Source organism: Sciurus carolinensis, chromosome 8 (assembly GCF_902686445.1).
Source record: "Sciurus carolinensis chromosome 8, mSciCar1.2, whole genome shotgun sequence".
Lineage (NCBI taxonomy): Eukaryota > Metazoa > Chordata > Mammalia > Rodentia > Sciuridae > Sciurus > Sciurus carolinensis.
The window spans coordinates 101,153,388-101,173,522 of record NC_062220.1 but is presented as its reverse complement, the minus strand read 5'-3'; the positions used below and the strand labels follow the sequence as shown (position 1 = coordinate 101,173,522).

General features: G+C 39.3%; 1 protein-coding gene across 3 annotated transcripts in view; it reads right to left on the bottom strand.

Annotated features, from left to right (window-relative positions):
- The window catches only part of Hecw1 (HECT, C2 and WW domain containing E3 ubiquitin protein ligase 1), a 428,371-nt gene extending 418,027 nt beyond the window's left edge, over positions 1-10,344 (bottom strand). For 2 of the 3 annotated variants that reach the window (XM_047562303.1, XM_047562306.1), the window contains exon 1: positions 8,570-8,765. The gene's annotated coding sequence lies outside the window, so the exon portion shown is untranslated. Of the gene's footprint in view, positions 1-8,569; positions 8,766-9,989 lie in introns of those variants that run through there. The other variant, XM_047562304.1, reaches the window with a different exon arrangement.
- Positions 10,345-20,135: the final 9,791 nt, after the last annotated feature.

Here is a 20,135-nt window from a genome sequence, read left to right as displayed (position 1 = left end):
ATTACATAATAGATGCTCAGGAAATGTTTTCTGAATGAATAAGTAGTGGTAAATGACTTGAAAATAATTAACCAGAAATTTTTAAAATATATGCATGTGTTTATGTCTCATATATAATATGATAAATTGTATTTGTGAAGAGATGCATGTGTGTGTATTTACATATAATGCATTCTTATTTTGGTTTGTGAGTCCTTGGTCAAATTTCTCTTTAGAAGATTGAATCCTCATATACAATATTTTATATATACATATATATGTTTGTATATGTGTATATATATACATATGTAAATATGTATATATAAAACAATATATTAACATATTATGCATATACCTTAACATTATATATAAAACATATATATGCACTTACATACATACATACACACACACACAAATATATGTGTGTGTGTGTTGTGTGTGTGTGTGTGTGTGTGTGTATATATATATATATATATATATTAAGTGATTTTTTTTCCTTTCTCTGGGGAAAAAGATGAATATAATTTGAATTTCACTATTTTTCCAAAGAATGTCACACCATGATCAGAATATATGTTTCTAAGAAAGATAAATTTTACTTTATTGCAATAAAACAATGAAAAATACTTGTAAAGTCCCTATGAGAGACAGTGCATCAAAAATTGTGCTATCTTGCTATTGAAAGTTATTAAATGAGAAGACAACATTGCCAATAAAATCTCCTGCTGAAATTACAATCGGATGACTTCAATGTCAACTGATTCTGCCATTGGAAGTTCTAAGAGGTGTTGTTGACCTCACCCTTCCACATAGACACAGATTTAAGCAAACCCCATAAGCATCAGCTCTTGAAGCCAAGAGGCTCAGATCTGCTCAGGAGCAGACAAAATCAATAAGCCACATGAGCAGAAGGAGCCACCAGGGTGGGTACGTGAGACTTGTCTCTGATTTCTGGGCATCTGAATCCTGAAAGATTCTGAAATTTTTACTCTGTTGTTTCTTTTCAGAAGATATAAAAGTCAGGCCTGCCTTAAAAAGGGAAGTTCTTCAGCTACTGCAAAATGGGAGCACATCATCTTGGAGAAATCACCAAGTAATCCTAGCTCAGGTCTGATGATGCTCATGGCAGGGCTGGAGAGCAGGGAGAAGACAGGACTCATTCTACAGAAAAATGCAGTTCCATCTCTTTGTGGGCTTGGGGAAGCTCTCCAGTTCCTGGCTTTGCTCATTTATGTAAGTGTATTGGACATTTACCATGCCAGCCATATCCTTCATTCAGTCTCTAAGTAGTTATTGAGTGCAGAGCACTATTCTTGACAGGAGAATCTTCAAAGAGAATGTCCTGTGCTTGCAGATCTTACTTCTTCTGACTTTCTAGTTAACATTATGGCATGCATTTTCTGGATGCATACATTGCAGATAACATTCTGGAAGCAACATAATGCACAACTTCTCAACTCTTGAGTTATTCCCTGGATCGCTCATTCATTTGACACTCAGATGAGGTCCTGCTGTGGTAGATGCTGGGACAAGTATTTTCAGGAATACTAAGATAAATGCCACATAGGCCTAATCTTGAGGTGCTCAGCATTCAGTAGGGAGACTGCAAGACAGGGGAGTTAATAGCGAGTGTTTAATGATATCTGTCATCAGGGAGTTAAGGGGAGGGGAGAGAAATCATGTCCTATTGGGAAACTGAATGATGGTTTCTCCTAGAAGGTGAGATTTAAGGTGGATCCTAAAAACAGGTAAATTTACAGAGGGGTGCAGGGTCTAAGAATAGAAAACAGTATACAAAACATATTATATAATTATATAAAACACAAAGACGTTTTCAGAAATGGGGGTACCCATGTTAAAAAATAAAGATCCACATGGCCTTAGATGGGGACAGGAGGGACAAACGAGGGTGTGGACAGGTCACACGCTGCAGGCCTCCAATGCTAGCCTAGGGAGTTGGCTCTTAATTGTGTAGGTTGGCCACTCCCCAGGATTTTAAAAGCAGGAATGACATGCTTACATTCAAGATGACAAAGTCACTGTGGACCAGATGTCCAGAAACCTGAGGGCAAAGAGCAGCTTTTATTAAGTCCTAGCAGCAAGAATAACAAGTAAGAGGTTCAATTCAACAACAATTGAGAGACTGACTACTGCTTGCTGGGTGCTGAGAAGGCAAAGACAAGATAGTTGAATTAATGCTTCTCTTTACCTGGTAGAGAATGCCAAAAACACAGAGATTCAGAACCTACAAAGTGTCTAGGTATTAGTAAGGAAGACCCCCAACCACCACCTTGTGGTAGCTTATAGAAAGGAAAACAGTATCAGAGGATCCAGAGACCTGAAAATATCACTCAGACTCTATTCCAGAAGATGTTAATGGAATTTTATTTTGTATAAAATGTAGAGTACATTATGAGGTTGAACTTTGGGTAAGGAGAGCACCATTACACCTGTCAGTCAGCAAATAACTAGCAAGGCATCTGCCGTGTTCCATGTACTGATCCAGGCGTGGGGTAGATCAACAGGTTCCTGCTCTAGGAGTTTACAAGTTAGGAGAGAAGGGCAAAAAGCACAGAAGTAAGAAAATATATACTAAACATGTGGTGCTAAGTGGTGTGAAGGAAAAGAAAGCAGATCGGTAGATGAAAGAGTGTTGTAAATGATAGGTAAGGGGAAGTCTCTCTGAAGGAGTGATAACCTCCTTAGAGAGGAAACCAGGAGGTAGGAAGTTGGGGAACAATCTTTCCAGGTCAAGGGAAGAGCCCAAGTGAGAGTGTACCTGCAAATTCTAAGAAGAGCCAGGACACTGGGGACTGGACTCTAGGAAATAGGGGAGAGTGTTAAGGCAGGAGCTTGGGCCCAGTTATGCAGAACCCTGTAGACCCAGTAAGCAAACTAGGCTTCATCCAGAATGGAAAGGAACCATTGGTGGGTTGTGGACAAAGAAGTGATACAATTGCAGGCTCCAAGAGGACAGGGGTTTGTGACCGTTTTGGGTTGCATTCCTTCCACCCCATTGCACCCAAACCCATGCCTGGCCCACAACAGATGTTTAGTCAGTGTTTGTTGAATGAATGATTGAATGAGAGATATGACTTACATTTGGGGGTTGCTGTATAGAGACTGCAGATGGGTAAAGAAGGCAGATAATCAGGGGAGGACATGATAGCTTAGACAGGCAGAATCATGCTGAAAAGGAGCAGGTGAGAGGTAGTTGACAGATTTGCTATGTGAGAAGGTTCTCAGGAGGGTATTCAGAAACTTGGCCTGAGCATCTGGAAGGGCAGAGTTGCCCCTTCCACAGATAGAGAGCTCTGTAGGAGAAGTAGGTTTGGGGCGTGAAAATTGGGGACTGTATTTTGTACATGCTAGTTTTAAGATTATGCGGCATTCAGGGAAGATGCTGGGTTGTTGCTTATGGAAGCTCTGGGAATGAGTCTGGACTGAGGAAGAAAACTTGGGATTAACAGCAAGAAGACCATGTTCAGACCAAGGGAAGGGACATAGAAGAGAAGAGGCCTAAGAGCCAAGCCCTGGGGGAATCCCATCATTTAGAGGTCAGAATCCAGTAGAGGTTAGTGGGAATAAAAATTGAGGGGCTTTCCAAAGGGCCTGAAAAAGAGGATCCAGGAAGGCAAAACCAGGGGAATCTGTGTCCTAAAGAAGCCAGGGGCTCCAGAAAGAGAGAGTGGTCCACGAAGTGAAAGGCCACTTACATTGGCAAGGTTGGAATAGAGAATTATCCCTCACAAGAACAGTGGGGGCAGGGAGAAGTGGCTGAAGTCTAAGAGCCTGATGGTGGTCTCAAGAAAGGAGGAAGGAGCAATGAGGCAGGAATGCAAAGGTAGTTTTGAGGGAGCTGGTGATGTTCTCATCTCAGGCTACAGTGAGGGTACTTGTTTTATTTAGTTTCACAATTTACATATATGTTAAATGCATGATTTGTATAAGCCAAATATTGCACCATAAAAGGTGTCTTTAGAGGCTGAGATGGAGGGAGCAAAGAAAGCTAGTGAGACAACTTTTTTTGAGGCATATTCTATAAAAGGGAACAGAAAATCCACTGTGAGGTATGTGGAGCTAGGGAACAAATTTGTAAAATGTAATATATTTTAGTTCATTGGTATTCCAATAATTTTCTTAATATCATCCCCTTTAAAGCAGGTCCTGTGCCAAGTTGACATTTACAGAGGAGACAATAAGGACAGTGCTGAGGAGATGGGGGAGGGAAGATAATGCTGGTAAAACTCTCAAAACAAATTTTTTTCCCTCAATTTTAAAAAGCTCATTTCTACAAAAATAACTTGTGGTCAAAGTAAAGGAAATAAATTTAATTAATTAGTCTTAAGTTTTGATGGCTAAAAGGAATTACGGATGAAGGTAAAGAAAAAAGGAAGTCCTTAAAAGGATAAACATCTATTGATTGTGTCCTGTCATCTTTTAAGTTAGTCTGTGTGTTACAGGAAGGAAATTGCTGAGGGGTTTCGGATGGGGTCCATCAGCTCTGGTAGGACGGTGCCAGAGTAAGGTCTTATGTGTTTAATTCTAGTTTCCCCATTCTCCCCCCTCCCCTTATTCTGAATCTTTGACTTTTAATAAAGTATAAGACTGGTAATTCAAATAGAATCCCCCTTTTCAAAAAAAAAAAAAAAAAAAAAAGCAGGGGGCATTCATGTAGGTTAAATAGGTGTCAATTTAAGGACAAAGTGATTGAATTACAATCCCTGGCCATGGATGTGAATTTTGATCTTTTTTCCCCCCTTTCTTTCACACACATGATATTTCCCTGACATCTGTGCAATACAAATATATCTAGAAAGTGTGAAATGAAAAATCTGCTCCACTAAATATATAAAAGGGACTCCGAATGAAGTCTCCATGATAGCATCCGTCATCATGGGCACAGATGGCGAACTTTTCCAGCTCTCCCCTACTCCCCCAATAATGGCTTAAGTTTCATTCTCTGAATACTCCCAAAAATATCACATGCACTAAGCCTGGTAACAGAAGAGCTCGTCTGTATACATCCTTATTTTTCAATCTTCCATGTGCATCAAGCTTTGGACCAATAAATCAGAAAAGATAAACAGATAATGCACGTAATAATTTTTTAAAATCACTTGTATCTATGGACATCCAGAGTCTAGTGGTTTTTGTGAAATTTTGCCAATAATAGTGAGTGGCATTATTGCTATCCTACATGGACAACTTGCCATGTTTCCTATAGTGTTCACATCTTGGAACACAACAGCTATTTACCAATACCCCCACATCCACACTTTATGGTATGGAATATATAAAATCATCAATAAGTTATTTTATTTCAGAAAGCATTTAAAAGACTTTAAGACACAAATGCATGATATTTAGGTTTCAAATGGTGGTCTGAAAGTGTGTGAGAATAGATGTATACTCCATAGTCCCCAGAAGACTCAGTCTGTCTCTATCTCATACTTAATTTGGAACAGTAATGCTAACAAATAAACCTCAGAAAGTAGAAATGGTTGTGACAAGTAGGAAGTTTGTAACTTTCAAGGCTCTGACCCTTGCCCTGGGTGGAACAGGGTGAGGTGGGTGGCAGTGTAATCCTGGAGTGTTTTATGAATGTAGGGGATGTGGCAGAAGGTTGGAGGGAACTAAAGAAGTTGGGGAGGGCAAAGAGAAACCAAAGAGAAGTTGAAAAGAAAAATTATTGGATGTATCGCAGGGAACCCTTGCTGCAAGAGTCACGCATCAGGGAAATACACTCAATGGTGAGACTAAAAGTGATTTACTATAGGACTTGAAACCTTGATTATCAAAACCTAAAATTCTAAACATTGTGCACATTTTTGGAAATTGTACACTTTTTCACCAGTGCACTCTTCACTGAAAATGTGAAATATCAAAATTCTCTTCTCTTTGATATAGTAAATTTAGTTTTACAAATAAGAATTACTATAGATGTCTATAGAGAATAATGTTAACAGAAGGCTCCAAGTGGTCATTAGCGCACAGATGAACACACATGGCCTCGAGAATTTTGATATGTATTACAGAGTACATAAATTGCAAACTTAAATTATCACTAGTATTTTCACCCTCTAATTGTCTCAATGGACTAACGCAGCAAAAATAATCACAGAATCATGGTGTTAGAAGTGACCCTTGGAATTGCCTGGTTCAACTTCTTCCTACTTTTAAGGAAGAAACTAAATCTCCTAAAGAAAAAGTGACTTGAAGGAAGAAGTCCACATATAAAAGTACATGATGTGTTTTTTCTTTTTCCCTGAAAGTCCATGAATATCAGATATGCCCAGGGCTATTTTACAGCAATAGGTAGGTATTGAATTTCCTGGTTTCCTAACAGTAACCTGTCTTATTTTTTAGGGTGAAAAAGGAAGCAGAGGGAAAGAAGTCAACGTCTGTAAATCACACCTGTTTTAGAAATCTGCCTGTCTGGATCCCCAGTCAAGTTGGGCTGACCAAGGATTGATGGCTGTCTCTGTTCTAACTGCTGGGTCATTTCAGAAGCACAATGTATGGTAGCTAAATGTGAACAAATATGGGTCAGCTAGTGACCTTTCCTACACTTGTCTCTCATCTTAGCAAGTTCTGGGTGGTAGAATCGAGACTTGGGTGCTCAGTCCTCCTGTTTCAGTGCGGGTTAGAGGAGAGAGGACTCAGGTCAAACAAGTTTCCTTTCAAGGAAAGACAGAACAGAACAGAACAGTGATGAGATAAATTTTGTCAAAATGGACAAACCAGATCATTCAAGTGGAAATAAATTACTCAAACATACATTTAAATTATTCTCTATATGGTTTTGATTGTTTGCTTGTTTTAATTACTGAGGAGGTGGAGCCTTTCACAGACACAGTCTGATAGAAGAACTGGATTTGAGTCCTGGCTCACCGTTTCCCTTAAGCATCTTACATAACCTCTCTGATTCCCCCAGCTGACTCACGAAGCAGAGGATTCCCACCTACCTCCTGCCTATACAATTAGGGAGCATTTTTATGACCTGAAATCCATGGAATAAACATTTCTGAGAATATACCATGTACCAGGCAAAGTGCTAGGTGCTGAAAAGATGAGAGATGAATATAACAACATCCATGTCCTGAAGAAGCTTAGACCCCGTTAAAACAAGGAGGCTGTGGCACATTTACAACTCTGGTAACTGCAATGTAATTAGTGTTACCTTAGCTGTGTGAATGAATAGGTTATGTGAAAACCGGAAAGGAAGTGGTTAATTATGCCTGGCAGGAGCTATTATTCCAAGATGTTATTTCGATTGTAACTTTTTAAAAAATAAGTGCACAACTGTGGAAAATTGTGTGCTAAGCATGAATCAATGACCAAATACCTCAACCATCCCTAAATTGTAATAATTACTATGAGCACATCAAGACACTTTGACTGTTTAGAACAATCATTGCCTCACTCATTTTTATAACAAGCAACAGTGCTAGCAAGTTTTATGAGCAACACCAAATTATATCAGGGAAAGTCTGATGCTATTGCTAATTACTGCCTAGGATGAAACGGCTATCTAGAGTCTTTCATTAGCAACAAACAAACAAAAATCAATCATTGGAAATAAGCTAATTCTTGATTATCCAAGACAAGGCTGTAGTGAATAACTAAATCCACAAATGAGAAAACCTGTTATCCAATTAATTCAACATTGTTTGCTCCCCAGCCCCCCACCAAATCTTTGTGATAGTAGACAAAGAAATGACCTGTTTGAGTTGTTGGATAATTTCATTTATAGGAAAAATGCAGATACAGGGATTTTTAAAATTCTGAGGCGTACAAATAAAGCACACATTCTACAATAAATCCTTGGTTTGCTTATATTGTTTGGACTATGATTGTTTACCTTTCCTGAATTGGGTAACTTTTCTTACCCCCTATCAGTTATCACAGAATGACAGAACTAGAAGGAACCGAGAATCAGATAGTTCAACTTACTTTATAGATAACAAATGAGACAGAGGTTGGTCTCCTCATGATCACATCTGACCTTTTAATATTTGCTTTATTAATAGTCATCTCTGATGCACAGAAGTTAAACCTTAATATTTTGACATGTCTATCTTTAAAAGCCAGAAGTTTAAAAGGAATCAAGTCAAATGACATTATGTTCACAAATAATAACAGCTGCAGTCTCTCTATACTAATGCGCTGATAGGCTGTTCCAGCCCAGGATGTGGCCTCCCTACCAAGTCAATAATGTCACAATCTGAACAAACTTAGGCAATTTGCCTTCATGAAAAACTACCCCATACAAAAAGAGAACTGTCATCCTACAAAGCAGTCAACTGCATTAGACTGAGATCCTAGTGTGAATTTAGTCGGAATATAGTTTAGCAAATGACATACTATATATAAAGCTCAATTTGCCTCTAGATATAGGAATTAAAATAATGCTACATTCCAGAGGAGGTAGCAAACAGAGGGAACAGGCAACAGGGAATCTGGCCACAATGTATTCCTCTACCAAACAGGCACACACATTCATACTAGGGCAGGCATGTGGACTCTAATCCCTTCTTAGTAGAAAACACACATTTTCAAAATGAATCCCCGATCTAGAATGAATTACCGTAATAGCCACAGCCGGAGCGAGTCCGCTGATGAGAAACGACGATCTGGCCACCTGCTTTGAGACGCCTTGGACCACAACACTGCTGGGGTCTTTAAAGGATGGCCTTTTCAGGTAGGGCATCTACCCTCCTATATCGCGCTTAAATCCCAGGAAAAGAGAAAAGATGCCTCCCTTAATCTTTGAACTATGCTGTTCTTTCTGTATCCATTTCTGCTGAACACAGCATTGTTATCTTTTCAAAGAAAGAAGAAAAACAACAAGGGGAGAATTGCACCACTGCAGATCCCAAGAGAAGTAAGCACAAAACTACAGCAACGTCAAATAATATCCGGCAACTAGGAAAATCCCCACATGCTATCTGGTGTCAGCCCAATGCAGACTGAGGCGCGCTGTGCCCGGAATCACAGGAAGTCAGGCATCTCTGCAGCCTGTGTCCCTGCCAGCTACCCCCACGCGCTGAAATTCGGCAAGGAAGAAGTTATGGTGCCCAGCCTCTGTGCAAGACAGACAGAACACGCATCCACACTCCAAAAATCAGCCAAGTGACCGGGACATCAGAACAACAGAGCAATCAGAAAGCCCTGGAGCGGAGAATGGAGGGGCCACTTTGTTGGAGCCTTCAAATTTTGCTGCATTGTCACGGCCGGGGAATGTATGGGTAGGAAGCGCAACTCCAGCCAAAAAGGACAGGACGCGTTTCCCGGTACCTCCCTCCCCGCATGTGTGCTGGTCGCAATACGGTAGGCGACATGACTGGCAGCTCCCGCTCAAACTCAGGTGGCAGGCCCAGCTGAGAGGCACAGCAGGCTGGGAACCAGGAGGCGCTGGAGAAGCATCCTCTCCGCCTGCCACCACCCAGGGGAGCAAGGGCTGAACCTGGCCACGCTGCCCCTGAGCAGAGCACAGATGAGCTTGTGCCGAGACTGTGGGCGCTCGCTGGGCTAACCACGGACATTGCATGGGACACAATTATCCAAAAGCGAATCTAAAGCGAAGCGCAAATCCAGAGCTTTGGTTCACAAGGGGTGGGTGTGGGCTGGGAAGGGGGATTACGTAGGTCTCTCCGCCCCCTCCCCTGACACCTCCTCGCTACTGGGAGGGCGCCGAGGGGCGGGGGAGGCGCTGCGAACCCGCTTGGGGGCTTCTTTGTTTCTTTCCGTGCCCCTCAGGAGGGCCCGGTGCGCCTGCTGTAACCAAGTCGGGGTCGACACCCGGGCATCCCAGCCGGGCCCGGGCAGCTGCGCGCCCCACGCTGACAATTGAACCTCGCGGGAGAAGCGAGAGGGTGGGAAGGAGGGTGGATCCCAGCCCTAGGGAGGGAGGGCGCTGCTAGGGCCTCGCGAGCGGTTAGGAAGACGCCCAGAGAAGGGCGGGGGGCAGGGGCGGCAGGCTGAGTCCCCGCAAGGCGCTCGCTTACCTTGGCAGTCCCGGACTGGGCACAGATCATGCTCCCGTCAGGGTGCAGGTTAGAGCGGGGGGGCGCACGTGCCCTGCATAGGCGCCAAACACCAGGGACCTGCTTTGGGGGATCCGGGCGACCGCTAGCTATCGCCGCGCTCTGGCTGCTGGCTGCTCAGAAAGAGCGGCTGTCACCGCCACCGCCAACGCGGAGCGACGCGCGCGACTCGGTGAGTGTGTGCAAGAGGAGAGGGCCGTCTCGGTCAGAGGCGCACGGTGTAGCAGTTCCAACAACAGCGCCTGATGCGCGGCAACGCAGCACACTTCATCGCTTTATCCTCCCGCCTGCATCCCCTCCCTCCCTGCCTGCTCCTCTGTGGGTACCAGACTCCCGAACCAACCACAAGCCGGGCTCGCTCTCATTAGCGCTGCCCCGCCCTGCAGCCTCCGCGTACCCCCCCTCCCCGCCCCCGCCGTAAATATATATTGATTCTTGTTACCGCCAGCCCCATCCTTCCAACACCCAGTTCGCGTTCTGGCCATATCCAGGACCCACCACGGCTCATCAGCCCTTTTGTGTATGTGCAGTGTGTTCTGAAAGGATGCGGTACAGACACCCTAGGCAGGTACCTTGTGACAGGTGTTCTCGGCCTCTGTTTTACACACTTTCCTCACCCACCTTATACAGTTGTGAACACTCATAGACACATTTCAGGGAAGCCTCTTGTATTTGCACATCAAGTACACAAAATAAACACTGTTATTACAAATGCAAAGGATGAAAATTACCCCCAGAATATCTATTGTTGGCAAACCTAGCTTTCAAAACAGGTTTTATATTAAACTCCACAGTGTCCGAATGCTAGAACTGAAAGAAAACAAAGTCTAAGCCCCTGTTTTTACAGTCAACCCGGATGCAAAGAGAAATGAAATGCTGGTTACAGTTGGTTGCTGGCTGCTTCATGTATGTAAATCTGCGTGCATTTGGTTACTATTTTGGCGTGTATGTGTTCAAATAAAATTCAGAGGTTTTGAGCATGTAATCTCCATAGTCTGTGATTCTAATTGCATTCTTCACAATAACTTATTTCTTTCTTCCCATTCTCCTTCCCAGAATCACCTAGGTAAGCCATTTTTCACATCCTGAATAGTTATCTTCTTTCCCATACCCCAAACCCAGACCTCCTCTAGAATGAACAAAGGGTGACCACTGACTCCCAGACTCCTTACTGAAGACATGAACACAGACCTCTCCAAACCAACTCTCACTCCAGCTGCCACCAACCTGATAGGTGGCTTCTCAATGTATCTCCTTCCACCACCCACCTTTTGGCCTTGATGTCACTCTCACAACTGGAACTTTCCAATCTCAGAACCTTGGACTTGGCGAGGGCAACCACCCTAGCTGTGCCCCTTTCCCCTTCCAGAACTCCACTGGAAGGGCTCAGTTCTTTCTGGACAGATCCTTCCCTTTGTCTGACAACAATCAGATCTTCCGGTCAGATGAGCTCAAAGCTGATCACTTTTCAAACATGAGTTAAGGATCTACACAGAATGCTGGGCACACATTTCTTTAGGAGATTTTACACTTGAATTAATATCCATTTCTACATGAAGAAGCCCCTCTGAAAATAGACTTGGTTAGGTTGCAGCAGTAAACACAAGCATCAACCAACTGTGTAATGTTTTTAACCAGACATTTGAAAGAAAAAAAATCTTGCATAAACTAGCATTCATAGTTTCTAAACTAGCATGATGGCACCAAACCAAAATAAAGGAAAATTCTTTACTTCAATTAATTGCCAGGATGTTGTTCACTGCATTGTTTTCAGTGATGCAGCATCAACTTGGCTCAGAGAGATTCTCTGTGTTCTATCTATCATGGAGATGACTTGACAAGTCAACAGCTCTCATAAAAGTTATTGATGTAACAATCCTGAGGTGGGCTTTATTTCCCCTGGGGAGTTTTCTTTCCTTCTTTTTTTTTCCTACTGAAGACAAAAGATATTAAACTAGAAGTACACAAAGTTTTGCATAGGTAACTCCTTGTAAATCACTTTCTACATGCCTGGTGCATTGGCAACATATGGGTTCACATATATATATATATATTATTCATAACAGTCCCAGTTCACTCAGAGGAAAATAACAAAGGGTTCTGTAATTTTGTTAAGGTCTGACTTGTGAGAAGGTCTCAGATGTGGAGGTAACTGATGTCAGCTGCTCTATCTTAAAGAGAAAAGTTTTGGTGAAAAAAGGAAAAAACTTCCCTTGAATTTTAAAGTCATCCGTTTAGTAGTCATATGTATAAAGCTTCTAATATACTCAAAACACTGCTATGAATACAATGAGTCACAATTTCGATGCCTCCAATACTACTAATCTTAAATAATGCCATAGTTGGTGAAGACATTACAAGAAGCATATATGAACACCTGTATTATCATGATGCTGTGTAACCTGTGTGTCTACCTTTTGTAATTCAGGACCCAGGCAGGGGCTAGCCTGCCTGCTCTACCCAGACCACATGCAGTTAAAAATGAGCAGAGCCCCATCTGCAAGTGACTCCCTACATTGTTTAGAAAACTATGACTTGAACAGATCAGAGGCTTCATCTTCAGGAGCAGAACTTCACCATAATGTCAGAAATGAAAGCCTTTTAACCAAGGGAGGAAAAGGGTGGAGCCGTTGAAGCTGTGTTCATGGTATAATGTCTGACAAGATCTCTTCCTGTAGGACCAATTAAAACTGGTTGTACAAGACTGTCCTTTAGATATCTTAGGTGCAGTGGTTTAGAATAACCCGTCAGAGGCTAGGGTATCCAACTTTGGTCAGCTGAGCAGGTGACATAGAGAAAAAAGTTCTTCCTGTAACTACAGAGAGAGGATTTTTAATTTGAGTGTGAGTAAACCTGCATATGGCTACTGAGCGGCAGTGGCTCTCTTGGTAGCCATTAAAACCTTAGGGTAATTTTGGGCTGGGGGGCCTAGCAGAGGCGTTTCTTATATAAGTTATTCATTTCTTCAACAAATCTTAAATGTGCTAATTTCTGGGAACATAACCCTGAAAAACAGTTTCTGATTTCATGGAGATTAGAGTTGAGGGTATATAAAACTCTAGTTAAATAAACATGCCCTGTATATTGATAGAGGCAGTGATAGGTAAAATGGAGAACATAATATCACACAGTACAGAGGCTACAACCCAGACCCAAGTTGGGAGCATGAGGGTGGGAGTCCAAGAGGAGACCTTCTGGTACCTGAATCAAGCTGTAAGGGTTAGCAGGAGTTGGCAGGTGAAAGGAGCATAAGAAGAATATCCAGATTAATGTGGCAAGATGAGAAGAGAATCAGAGAAGTCTGTAGTACAGACAAATTTTCTACAAAATTTCAGTATGATTCAAATGTAAACAGTTGCATAGGTATGTGGTGGTAGCTCATTATGGTTTTAGTTTCCACTTTCCTAATGACTAATGATAGTGAGCATCTACTTCTGTGCTTATTTTACACCTGTATTATCATTTTTAATGACAGTTCTGTTCAAAACTTTTGTGTATCTTTAAAGGAGATTTTTACTTTCATATTATTCTTCTAAGGGAGTCCTTTGTATGTTCTAGATATAAAATCTTTGTCATACATGTGATTTCTGAATATTTTCTCCCTGTCTGTGGCTTATCTTTATTATTTCAGTTGTTTCATTCACCAAGCAAATGTTTCTAAGTTTGATGGAATTCAGATTATCAATTTTTTCTTTTATGGATTACACTTTTATTATCTACGAACTCTTAACTAACAAAGATTACACAGAGTTTTGCTTATGTTTTGTCTTACAAGTTTTATAGTTTCACATTTTACACTGGTCCATTTTGAATTATTATCATTTTTTAGGTCTGATGTATGGACCATGCTTTTTTATATGTGTTTTAGTGTTTGTTTTTGCATATGGATATCCAGTTATTCTAGTACTATTATTGAAAGGTATCCTTTTGTGAATGAATTGTTTTCTTGGCTTTTCAAAAATCAATTGGCCGCATTTGTGGGGTTTTCTTTCTGAATTCTTTAATTTGAACCACTGAATAATGTGTTCTTTTTTTTTTTTTTTTTTTTTTGGCCAGTACTACACTGTATTGATAGTGTAGATTTATACCGTCCTGAAATCAGGTCTTGTGAGTCCTCCAACTCTATTCTTTCTCAGAATCATTTTGGCTATTTTCATCTCTTCACATTTTCATTTAAATTTTAGAATAAGCTTGTCAATATCTACAAAAAATTCTACTGGGATATTTTTTGAGATTATATTAAATTTATAAATCAATTTTGGAAAACTTGACATTTTAACAATCTTCCAATTTCTTAAAATTTTCTAATCCATAAACATAATATATCTCTGCATTTATTTAAATTTTCTTTTATTTTATGAGTAGTTAAACTTTTCAGCATATAAATTTGACACGTTGTTAGATGTACACCTAAGAATTTCATTTTGGGGACCCTGCTATAAAATATATTGATATTATTTTTGAAGTTCATATCATATTAAAATGTATCTGGAATTTTCTCCCCAGTACTGGGAATTGAACTCAGAGGTACTCTCTCACTCTATCAGCTCTTTTTATTTTTTATTTTGAGACAGGGTCTTGATAAGTTGCCCAGGCTGACCTCAAACTTATGTTCCTTCTATCTCACTCTCCTGAGCAGTTGGCATTACAAGTGTCAGCCACAGTGTCTAGTTTGGAACTTGTTTTAATCTGGTACGATCATACAGACACACAGACACAGAAATGACTGTCATAAAAATAATTTCATACTCCTAGATCCCTAGAAACAGGGGCCATGGCATGCCACACAGGGCCACATGAAGAAGCAGCCAGGCCCATCAGGATACAGAAGGGACCAGGGGAGAGCATGACCTGAAGTCTTTATTTTGTTTCCTGTGGGAAGAAATTGATGAAGTTTAGGATTTGACAGTTTGAATAATTTCAGTGACTCTGGATCATAGAATGTCCTCTAGTTGTTCTATACTTGATCCTGGTTCAGCTTAGGTAGGAGAAACACTGGATTGGTATGTAAGCCTTAGATAAAGGAGGTGACTTCAGGTCTGACTAGGAATTGTTTTGGTTTGCATGTAAAGGGAAGGCTCATAGACAAGTTGTTTATTATCTCTAGTAATTACCTAGGCCTAGGAGGAGTAGTGTCTCTCCACAGCTAGTAAGGACCCCAAATGTCAAAGCATCATAAAAAATATGGGAAAGAAGAAATAAGATTAATACACTTGTTAATGTGCTAGAAAAAATGATATATGTGTGCATTTATATCTTGTATCCTGTGCTTTGCTTAACTCACTTCAATATACAAAATTACATTCTGAATGGAGAATCTTTACTTCTTGCTTTTTAATCTGTATGTCTTTTGTTTCTTTATCTAACCTCATCTCACTGACTGTCCTTTCATTGCCTGCATGTATTTTTATTTTGTTTATTAATTAAATAATTTATTATTGAGTTTCTAATTCGTGATAGGCAGTGTCACTGTGATTAACATTTATTCTTAAATAGCATATAAGCTTGTGGTCAAATAAATGTAATTACAATACCTCGTAGGTGCTTTGAGTTCGAGGTGTGTTGTCCATGGAATGGGAACAACCATGTTAACTGTGGGAAAGCTAGAGAAGCTGCCACTGATGAGTCTTTGAAAAAAAATTTTATGAATGGCCAAAAGACATCCTAAGAAGATAAAGAATAGCAGACATGAAAAGCAGAACACTGAAGGATTAGAATGTACTTGGAAAATGGCGAAGAGTTCAATTTGAATGGAGTAAAGTTAGTGAGGTCAGAGATGTGCTTGGATGGAGAGCTTTGAGATGCATAGTGATGAGCCAGATACTCCCTGCTCCAGCTTTTAAAGTTATGTCTAAATTATGGAGAACCATAAAGAGTTTTAAAGCCAGTAATTACAGCAAGATTTATTACTTAAATATAGAGCAAAGCAAAATATATGGTGTGATTTCAAATTTGTAATTACTTTAGATTATTAGATATGTTGATAAAAGAAGAGTCAGATTAGGATGGCAGCCCTCATTCACCTTCCCATCAAAATACTGATGAAAGAATGTAAGACAAAGAAAAGTGGCAGACAGTTATGAACTATGAATGTTTATCAATAATCTATTACACACCAGAAGGATTCTTACAACTCTAATCAAAGTATAATTTAGGCATTGAAACACAGTGAAACAAAATTTGTAAGTATTGAGAAAAAATAGATTTTGAAAAGATATAGAGATTTCACCAAGAAAATTTAAAAAAAATTTGCACAAGAGTAAAGTGGGCAAAGGATACTAAAAATTTTCATGGATGTTTTAAAAGTCACAATGATTGTTTGAAAAACTCTTAAATAGCCTTGTGAATTGATTAAGCACAAATTAAACTTAGAACATTTTCTCTTTAATCACCTTCTGTTATGGTTCAGGTCTGGTTTGCATGTGTCCCCCAAAGTTGATCTGAAATGCAGTTGTTCACATATTTTAAGTATCTTTAAATAGCTCTTGTGATTAAATGTTATGTATCAGTTAGTTATTGCTGTATAACAAACCACTCGAAACTTAGCTGACAAAAATAATAGCCATGTATTTTTTCCTCATGAGTCTATAAATTGGCTATAAATTGCTGACCTAGGCCAGATTTAGCTGGATTCATTTGTGTAAATAGTTGGCAGGTTTCCTGGGAGCTGGCTGATCTAGGACAACTTCATCTGGGACAACTTGGCTCTGTTCCATGTGGTCACTCATCCTCTAGCAAGCTAGTTTAAACTTTTTTTTATGGCAGTGGGTTGGGCTCAAAAGAAATAGAAAGAGCAAAAATATACAAGACTTTGGAGTTCTGTCACACCACCACTTTCACTATTTTGGCCAAAGCTCGTGAAGAACTAGCCTCAATTCAAGGAATGGTATAAGAAATTCAACAGACATAACTGCAAGTTTACAGTGTAAAAGGTATGGATAAAGAGATGGTTGGAGAATTGGGGATGAAAATTGACAATAATGTCAAAAACAAAAAGAGCAAAGAAGACTACACTGGCCAACATCTGGACAAGTTTGTAACAAGTACACTTTTGATATGAATATCTGAGAAGTACATTCTTTGATTACATATCACATGCTCCAAATTCTAGAATCTGGCATAGATCATATGACCTCAAATAAGGTAGAACAAAACTTTAAGCCCTTCCCTTGCCCCAGATCTGTGACTGACTCAGAGGCATTAACCTAAACATACCAGAGGTCATCCTTCCCCTGTGTAAAAAGTCTATCTTCTGAGCTAAGGAAAGTTTTGCAATGTTGCTCTATTCATTTTTTGTTTGTTTGTTTTTAGTTTTTGTTTTTTCTGTGCATTCACTCAGATCAATAACTTAGAAAACAGACATGACAGAGAACAGAAGGACCAGGCAGAGATGTGCTGCTCTCTGGAGTGCTTAGTCATCCATGCTGAAAGCTTTATGAACTAAAGTGGGGCCAGGAGGAGCAGTGAATACTGGATAGAGTAGGAGTGCAGAGTGAAATGATGGATACTGTTCAGAAACACTGCAAACTGAGGCTCTAACATAGTTAAATAACCTAAACTGTCCAAGGATATATGCACCCAACCACAATCTTAAGACTCACCTTACCTATAAGGCACTGAGAAGTAAAGGAGTTTGCACGCCTGGCTTTCAGGTTTATAGCAGAGTGGGAATTCGCTCAAGTCCACACAATGCTCCACTCACCTGATTGCCCCTGAACCTGAATAACCCTGATCATCTGAGGTTTTACAAAACCAATAATCCAAAAATGAAAACAGGAGCTCTGAATGTACACTTCATGAAAGAGAACTTTGTTCTGAGAAATTAAAGAAGATATCATATCTATGAAATAACTTTCTACAGACAAAATATTTTTAAAATTTAGAAAGTATTTTCTAGGTAAGTTAATGAAGTTGACAAAATAAAGAGAAGGGGAAAAAATAGTAAGGCAGAAATGCAAAAAGAAGATAGAAACAAGAAAAAGTAGGAAAATGCCAAATGCAAATACAAATTGAAAATCAAAATTGGAGACTGAAAGGGGGAAAAGACACTATGGAAAATAACATAAAGGACAACCCTGAGAAACTATGAAACTCTAAAAGAAAACAACTATGAGTTGGATGAGACAGTAAATGCAAACTTTTTATAGTGCAGATAAAGGACTTTCACAACCTTGAAACTGTTATCCTTAGAACAAGGGGAGGGAGAGAACCAAAAAGGGAACAAAACAAAAACAAAAAGCTTTGTAGAAGCAAACTTACCCAAGATGATGTAATCTTTAAATATACAAATCTAGAAGATTCTTAGTGCTCAAGAAAAAGGTAAATTTTATATTAATACCAACACTGAAAAAAGTTATATAAGTAACAGGCTAAAATACAGGTAAAAGCAAAGGAACAAAAGATTGACTGCACTAAGGTTCTATTCTGCAACATCAAATACTAAAACAGAATTTGGGAGGGCAAGGTATTCTGCAAATAAAAGTCCTCTATCCTATCAAGTTATTCACATGTAAAAGCACTAGAGCATATCTCAAGATAAGTAGGAATTCAGAAGCATACCACTCATGTACATTTCTAAATCACTCTTCTGGAATATATTCAAGACAGCAAGCTAGAAATAAAAATGAAAAACTATAGGACTACAACTGAACCTAGAAACCAGTTAAATATGTAGAGTTCACGATGACTTTAGTAAGTAGAGTGTTATGGTTTGAATCTTAAATGTCCTTCAAAGATTCATGTGTTAGAGGTTTGGTCCTCAGCCTGTGGCAGTATTGGGAGGTGGTAGAAACTTTAAGAGATGGGGAGCCTAGTGGAAGGAAGTCAGTTCATTGGGGTGTATCCTTGAAGGGGATGTTGGGACCTCAGCCTCTTTTTGTCTCTCTTTGCCTCCTGGATGGATTGAGGTGAGCAATATCCTCTGTCACACACTCTCTGCCATGATGTACTGCCTCACTACAAGTCCAAAGGCAATAGGGCTGAGTGACTATGGGACCGAATTCTCTGAAACCATGAGCCAGAGCAAATCTTTCCTTCTTACAAGTTGATTTTCTCAGGTATTTTGTAAGACAAGAAAAAGATAACTAACACATCAAATCAAATGCAAAAAAAAAAATTCTCTTAATAAAATAGAATAGATACTTGGAAAATCATGATAAATGAACAATTGTGTATTGATAAATCGGGCTGGTAAGGATAAGGAAATTTATGGTTGAATAGGAGACAACAATGCACAATACTTCCTCTTTTGATTTTGTTAATTTAAAACAGTAAGTATATAGTTGATTAATATTTTTTTGATAAATTTTAGTATAATTTAAGAGTTTCAACCACTTAATAGAATTTTAAACTTCTGGTCCTCAGTCCAGAAGATAGAAGTAAATAAATCACAGACCGTATTCTTCCAGATAGGGAAGCATAAAGCATGACAGAATTGAGATCAAACAGACAATTTGACCCAGATAAGTTACCCCATTTAAAATAGATGAGTTTAATTCCCTTACTAAAATCTCTTTGGCAGGTTTAAAAACACACCCATACATTATATAAGTATATATTAAAAAACTAAAAGAAAGTAATATAAAGTGATCGAAAGTTAAAAGCAGACAGAATATGCAAAGAATACTTTAAAATACTATTGTATGTGTAACCCTAATGGTTAGAATTTAAACCTTAAGTATACCAATGAAATGCATAATGAATACTTTAATATTGATGTTAATTATTTATGAAGAATGTTTAAAAGCCAATATATGTAGAATATCCTTGTATCAAAATTTTAATGAATGTTAAGTATAGAGAAATTTTTTCTATCCTTTTTAATTGACTTCCATATATCCCAACCAGTAAATATCAGATTGCAAAGAGATACTTAGAGTAAATAATTAGAACAACATCATTGAAAAACTCTATCGGTAGACATATCATGCTTTTAAAATAGAACAGAGGTGTTTTATTGAATCAGTCATGAAATATTATAAAAATGAACTATATACAAAATTACAAATTCAACCTCAAGACCTCTAAAGTAAAACATTTTATATTTCACATAAAATGCTCTATTAGATCAAAACATATTTGCATTCCCTCACATTTTCCTCTATAGGA